Genomic DNA, 7,823 nt, shown 5'->3' on the forward strand with positions numbered 1-7,823 from the left:
TGATAGGTGAGGTCTTACTACTATGATTTTATTGTTTTCTGGTTCTTTCATAGATTATTTGTCCTTCCCTTTCTAGCTTGCTGTCTTTCATTGTAGATGGGTAATTTTCTCCACTGGCATGCTTTGATTCTTTACTTTTTATCTTGTGTGTATCTTCTGTAGGTTTTTGCTTTGTTGTTACCATGAGGCTACGTAAAACATCTTATGGCTATAATAGGCTATTTTAAGATGGTAACAATTTTAACATTGATCACATACAAAAAATCTATACTTTTACTGCACCCTCCCCCCAACATTTTATGTCTTTGATGTCACAATTTACACCTTTTCATATTGTATTTATATAATTTAACAAATTATTAAATTATTTTTGTTTTTAATAGAATAGTTTTATTTTTATACTTTTCTTTGTCTAGGAAAGTCTTTGTCTCTCTGTTTATGAAGGACAGCTTCACTGAGTACTGTATTCTTGGTTGGCTGGTTTTTCACCCTCAGCATTTTGAATATATCATCCAACCTTCTCATGGCTTACAAAATTTCTCCTGAGAAACCCACTGCTATCCATGTTAGGACTCCCTTATATGTGATCTTCTTCTTTTGTCTTGATGCTTTCAGGGTCCCTCTTTGTCTTCGATTTTTGACATGTTGATGATAACATATCTTGATGTAATCTTGTTTGTATTGAATCTTATTGAAGACCATTGACTTTCCTGTGCATGGATATTTGTATTTTCCCTCAGCTTTGGAAAGTTTTCTGTTATTATTTCTTTAAGCTTTTTGTTTTGTATCTTTCTTTTCTACTTCTTGACCTTCTGCACTGTGAATATTTGCCCTTTTGATGGTCTTTTTTTTTAAAGAAGAAAGAGAAAAAGGAAGAAAGAAAGAGAGAAAGAAAAAAAAAGAATGAAGAAGAGGAAGAAAAAGGACAAAAAAGAGGGAGAGAGAATGGGAGTATTGCTTTATTGCCCAGGCTAGAATGCAGTCTAAAAATGGGAATTGAAAACCTCTTTTATGCCAATAATTGTGCTTAACAATGGAGACAGGAAGGAATAAGGGAAGAAAATAACAAACAAGCAGCCAACCAATATTTCATTTAAACCTATGAATTGCTATGCAATTATTGAGGAGTGATTTACTTCCAATTATGTAGTCACTTTTGGAATAGGTGTGATATGGTACTGATAAGAATGTGTGTTTTGTGTATTTGAAGTGGAGAGTTCTATAAATGTTTATTAAGTTTACTTGTTCTGGGTCTGAGTTCAAGTCCTGGATGTCCTTGTTAATTTTCTATCTTGTTGATCAGTCTAATATTGACAATGTGATGTTACAGTCTCCCACTATTATTGTGTGGGAGGCAAAGTCTCTTTATAAGTCATCAAGAAATTCCATTTGACCCAGCAATCCCATTACTGGGTATATATCCAAAGGATTATAAATTGTTCTACTATAAGGACACATGCACACGAATGTTCATTGCAGCACAGTTTACAATAGCAAAGACCTGGAACCAACCCAAATGCCCATCAATAATAGACTGGACAGGGAAAATGTGGCACATATACACCATGGAATATTATGCAGCCATCAAAAACGATGAGTTCACGTCCTTTGTAGGGATGTGGATGAACCTGGAAACCAGCATTCTCAGCAAACTGACACAAGAACACAAAATCAAACACCACATGTTCTCACTCATAGGCGGGTGTTGAACAATGAGAACACATGGACACAGGGAGGGAAGCACTACACACTGGGGTCAGCTGGGGGGAAATAGGGGAGGGACAGCGGGGGGTGGGGAGTTGGGGAGAGATAGCATGGGGAGAAATGCCAGACATAGGTGAAGGGGAGGAAGGCAGCACATCACATTGCCACGTATGCACCTATGCGACAATCTTGCATGTTCTTCACATGTACCCCAAAACCTAAAATGCAATTAAAAAAAAAAAAAAGAAGAAGTATTAAGTACTTGGAAAAAAAAAAAGAACTTGTCTTATGTATCTGGGTGCTCCTGTATTAGGTGCGTGTATATTTAGGATCATTAGCTCTTCTTGTTGCATTGATCCTTTTACCATTATGTAATGTCCTTCTTTGCCTCTTTTGATCTTTGTTGCTTTAAAGTCTATTTTATCAGAGGTGAGAATTGCAACTCCTGCTTTTTATTTATTTATTTATTTTTGCTCTCCGTTTGGTTGGTAAATCTTCCTCCGTCCCTTTATTTTGAGTCTTTGTGTATCGTTGCATGTGAGATGGGTCTGGATGCAGCATACTGATGGGTTTTCGCTTTTTATCCAGTTAATAATATATATGAGTTTAATACTGCCATTTGATGCTAGCTGGCTGTTTTGCCCATTAGTTGATGTAAGTTCTTCATTATGTTAATGCTGTTTACTTTTTGATATATTTTTGGAAAGGCTGATACCGGTTGTTCCCTTATATGTGTAGTGCTTCTTTCAGAAGCTCTTGTAAAGCAGGTCTGGTGATGGTGAAATCTCTAAGTACTTGCTTGTTTGCAAAAGATTTTATTTTTCCTTCACTTGTGAAGCTTAGTTTGGCTGGATATGAAATTCTGGGTTGAAAGTTCTTTTCTTTAAGGATGTTCAATATTGGCCCCCACTCTTTTCTGGCTTGTAGGGTTTCTGCTGAGAGATCTGCTGTAAGTCTGATAGGCTTCCCTTTGTGGGTAACCTGACCTTTCTCTCTGGCTGCTCTTAGTATTTTCTCCTTCATTTCAACCCTAATGAATCTGACGATTATGTGCCTTGGGGTTGGTCTTCTTGAGGAATATCTTTGTGGTGTTCTCTGTATTACCTGGAGTTGAATATTGTCCTGCCTTACTAGGTTGGGAAAGTTTTCCTGAATAATATCCTGAAGAGTATTTTCCAACTTGGATTCATTCTCTTCATCACATTCAGGTACACCTATCAAACGTAGATTAGGTCTTTTCACAGAGTCCCATATTTCTTGGAGACTTTGCTCATTCTTTTTAATCCTTTTTTCTCTAATCTTGACTTCTCATTTCATTAAGTTGGTCTTCGATCTCTGATATCCTTTCTTCTGCTTGATCAATTCGACTGTTAAAACTTGTGCATACTTTGCAAAGTTCTCGTGTTGTGTTTTTCAGCTCCATCAATTCACTTATATTCCTCTGTAAATTGTCTATTCTTGTTAGGATTTCGTCAACCTTTTTACAAAGTTCTTAGTTTCTTTGCATTGGGTTAGAACAAGTTCTTTTAATTCACAGAAGTTTCCTATCATCCACCTTCTGAAGCCTACTTCTGTTGATGGAATGCACTCGTTCTCCATCAGGCCTCGTTCCGTTGCTGATGAGGAACTGTGATCCCCTGTAGAGGAAGAGACATTCTGGTTTTGGGTATCCTCAGCCTTTTTACACTGGTTTCTTCCCATCATTGTAAATTTATCCACCTGTTGTCTTTGTGATTACTGACTTTCAAATTAGGTCTCTGAGTGGAAGTCCAACTTGTTGATTCCCAGCACCGAAATCTGAGCAATCCACTGCGCCGGCCAAAACAGCAGCGTCAAGATTGATGGTGCTTCTCTGCCCAGGAATCTCCGGTCTAGCTCCCTTCCTGAGTCCATCCCCCAATCAGCTGAACAGGCGACTCTGTCCTCCCACAACTCCAAACAACATCGGCTGAAAGGGGACCCAGTCCCACTCACTCTGCACCAAGAACTGCCGCACCAAGCCACTGGCAAAACCACCACGCCGGCCACAAGAGTCACGCTGGTGACCCATGGGGCTCCTCCGCTGGGAATCTCCTGGTCTGTGAGCAACAAAAATTCGTCTGAAAGTGTGGCGTCCTCTCATTCTCTGCACTTTGACTGAGAGCTACAATCCCAAGCTGCTAGTGATCAGCCATCTTGGATCTCTCCCCACTTGATGGTCTTTCATAAATTCTCTAAGATTTCTTCATTCCTTTCATTTATTTTCTCTCCTGACTATATTTTTTTAAATAAAATGTCTTTGAGTTCACAGATTCTTTCTTCTATTTGATCAGTTCTGCTGTTGACACTCTCTATTACAGTTTTCAATTCATTTATTTTATATTTCAGCTCCAGAATTTCTGTTTGAGTTTTTTGTATAAGCATAATCTCTGTTAATTTTTCTCTTTTGGTAGTTTATGGTTTTCCTGTTTTCATTGAATTGTCTCTCTTACTTTCTTGAACACCATTAAGCTTCCTTAAAACAATTGTTTTGAAATCTTTGTCAGACGGTTCATAAATCTCCATTTTTTAGGATCAGTTCCTAGTGCTTTATTTTGTTCCTTTGGTGGTAATACATTTCCCTGATTTTCTTGATCCCTGTTACTACACTGGTTTCATGCTTTTGTTGAAAAAAAAAGACTTATTTCAATTCTTCCAGACTGTCTCTGTCTGAGAGAGACCTTCACCATTCAGCCTATCCAGAGATTCTGAAAAAGTCCTTGTTGTGAAGTGCAGGAAGGCTTGCTGCTGGAATCCTTTGTCAGGCTGGCTGGTGCCTGGGTCAGGAGGTGGGAAAGCCTGGCCCCTGTGTTCTAGAGGTTAGGCCTGGAGCCTGGATTCACTGGGCTGGACCTATTGTTTGGGTCCACAAAAGTGGTCCTCAAGCCTGTGTCCATGAGGGCTACCCTAGAGCCCTGTATCTGCAGGGACTAGACTAAACCTTGTTTCCATCAGGCTAATCTGGTGCTGGGGTGGACCTGGAGCTTGCGTCCACAGGGGCTGGCTCTGAGCCAAAGTTAGTAGGAGTAGTCCCTAAAGCCTCTTTCCATGCTGTCTGCTTCTGAGCCCTCCAAACTGTTTCAACCTTTGCCTGTTACACAGTTCTAAAATCGCTTCCACATTTTCAGGTATCTTTTCAACAACAACCCACTCTACTGGTACCAATTTACTGTATTAGTCTGTATTCATTCTGCTGATAAAGACACACACAAGAACTGGGCAATTTACAAAAGAAAGAGGTTTATTGAACTTACTGTTCCACATGGCTGGGGAGGCCTCACAATCATGGTGGAAGGCAAAGAGGAGCAAGTCACATCTTACGTGGATGGTCACAGGCAAAGAGAGAGCTTGTGCAGAGAAACTCACATTTTTAAAACCATCAGATCTCATGAGACCCATTCACTATCACTAGAACATCACAGGAAAGACCAGCCCCATGATTCAATCATCTCCCACCAGGTCTCTCCCACAACATGTGGGAATTATGGGAACTACAAGATGAGATTTGGGTGGGGACACAGAGCCAAACCATACCAGTTCTAATTATGAGGAGGATTTGTTTTGGGATTGTTCAGGTACACTGACTCTTATTCAGACACTAGGGCTCTTTTGTGATCACTGAGTATTATTGTCTTTTCAAATCTTTAAGTATGTCCTGCTTTTGGATTTTGGCCCATGAGTTAGGGATTTTACCTTTACCTGTAATTTTTTTCTGATATTTATATTTTAGCTCTGATCCAAAGTAAGAAAGAAACCATTTCCAAGATGACTGGGTGGAGGAATCTAGAGTGATGCTCCACGTGGCATAATCCCCTCCTGCCTTTTGAATACTTCTTATATGGGATTCTTCTGTCATTGAGCAAAACTAATTAACAATCACTTGCTACCAAACTAGTACAGCAATCAATGACAGAATGGTCTGTTTCATATCATTCTTCTCCATAGACAGCCTGAGGACAGACAAAGGGAACACTATGGTGTCCTTCATGTGTAGGAACTGCGTTTGCATGAATTGCTCAACAGCAGGGACACTGTTTCCAGCAGCCACAGTGATGTTCAGAGAGCATTTTCTCAATTTTAGAAAACATTACTTCCATAGGCATACTTGAATAATTTCATTCTATTCTTTTCATTGTGAGATCCAAAGCTGCACTCATGTCTTCTCTGAGAAACTGAATATCTTTTATCTCCTGGTGTTTAATGCTTGTCAAGTCTCTCTGTGGAAAGATTAGGTTACTCCCAGGTGATCACAGAATAAATCCAACCACCCTGAAGCAGTACTGCTTTTATCTTTAGCTAATGATGTGGCTTCATGAAGGGCAGAGAGAATTCCATTATTAATGTCAACTAAACTTTTCTCAAAATATTTTCATTTTTTTTACCTGCATTGTCTAAACAGTATCTCTTAATAAGGATTTTGATGTAATTCCTTAAAAAACTATTCTTATTATGAAGGTATTGCCAGTAATTACCAAAGTTTCCTTATTTTGCCAGAGACATGAGAATGTATTTCTCCAGGTTAGCCCTGTTTCCGTTGAATGCAGGGCAGGTAGCTTACATGTCCCCTGCAATTTTAATGGTTGTTTTGCCCCCATATGATGGTAGAGACACCAGGAATGAACTTGTGCCACAGAAAATCAACAAGTGTTTTGCTGGAGGTGGCTTCCTGACGGGAAATCTTAAACCTCATGAAGAAATCATCTTTCTTGCTTTCTAGATAGTTTACAGGATCGTTTGCTCTCTTGAATGCCCTGTGCATTTCCTTACAATTCTCTGTTGCTCTTTGGAATAAACACACACATAAATCAATAATATATTTATTTTTAAATGTGTATCTTTCCTGAGTAGATGCAGATTTCACTTCATCTGTTGTCTTTAGAATTTTCTGGAAATATTTTGGATTGCAATCACATTGTTTATTCCAAATATTGTTAATAGTTTTATTAAATCTTGAAACAATGTGATCAGTTAGCCATACTCATGAACTCTTTCTTAATGACATTAATCATCCTTGAGAAAGAGTTCATGAATATGACTACTGATCAAATTGTTTCAAGATTAAGTTATATTTCTTAGTCATTTTGACATGTTTGTCATAATTAATCTGAAACTTCTTTGCAGAATTTCTTGTCAGTACATCCATGACATCTATCTCATTTTTCAAATAATCTCAAAGGATATTTTCAGAATCCAAATCATTGTCAAGCTCTGTGACTTTAGGAAGAGTTGTGGACACATCACAGACCCATTTTTTCCAACATTGATTGAATTTCTCTTGTAAGTCCTCCTCACTCAACTTTTTATTCTTTACAATTAAAGCCAATTTTTGGCTCCTTTCCAATAATTTATTTTTACAATCTCTTTTTTTCTCATCCAGCCTTTCTTAATTTTTTTTAATGTACTTTAGGTTCTGGGGTACATGTGCAGATCATGCAGGATTGTTGCATAGGTACACACATGGCAATGTGGTTTGCTGCCTCCATCCCCCTGTCACCTACATCTAGCATTTCTCCCGGTGTTATCCCTCCCAGACCTCCCCACCCAACTGCTGTCCCTCCCTTGGCATCCCCCAACAGACCCCAGTGTGTCATGCTCCCCTCCCTGTGTCCACGTGTTCTCATTGTTCAACACCCATCTGTGAGTGAGAACATGTGGTGTTTGATTTTCTGTTCTTGTATCAGTTTGCTAAGAATTACGGTTTACAGATTCATCCATGTCCCTACAAAGGAAATGAACTCACCGTTTTTTATGGCTGCATAATATTCTATGGTGTATATGTGCCACATGTTCCCTGTCCAGTCTATCATTGATGGGCATTTGGGTTGGTTCCAAGTCTTTGCTATTTTAAACAGTGCTGCAATGAACATTCGTGTGCATGTGTCCTTATAATAAAATGATTTATAGTCCTTTGGGTATATACCCAGTAATGGGATTGCTGAGTCAAATGGAATTTCTATTTCTAGGTCCTTGAGGAAGCACCACACTGTCTTCCACAATGGTTGAACTAATTTACACTCCCACCAACAGTGTAAAAGTGTTCCTATTTCTCCACATTCTCTCCAGCATCTGTTGTCTCCAGATTTTTTAATGATTCCCATTCT

The 7,823-nt window shown here is 38.9% G+C and overlaps 1 pseudogene; it reads right to left on the minus strand.

Moving 5' to 3' along the window:
* Window positions 1–5,238: 5,238 nt before the first annotated feature.
* On the minus strand, window positions 5,239–7,313 carry LOC105720016 (interferon-induced very large GTPase 1-like; annotated as a pseudogene).
* Window positions 7,314–7,823: the final 510 nt, after the last annotated feature.

This window comes from Aotus nancymaae, unplaced genomic scaffold, assembly GCF_030222135.1.
Source record: "Aotus nancymaae isolate 86718 unplaced genomic scaffold, 86718_ANA_hifiasm-v0.15.2.pri h1tg000059l, whole genome shotgun sequence".
NCBI classification, from domain to species: Eukaryota; Metazoa; Chordata; class Mammalia; order Primates; family Aotidae; genus Aotus; species Aotus nancymaae.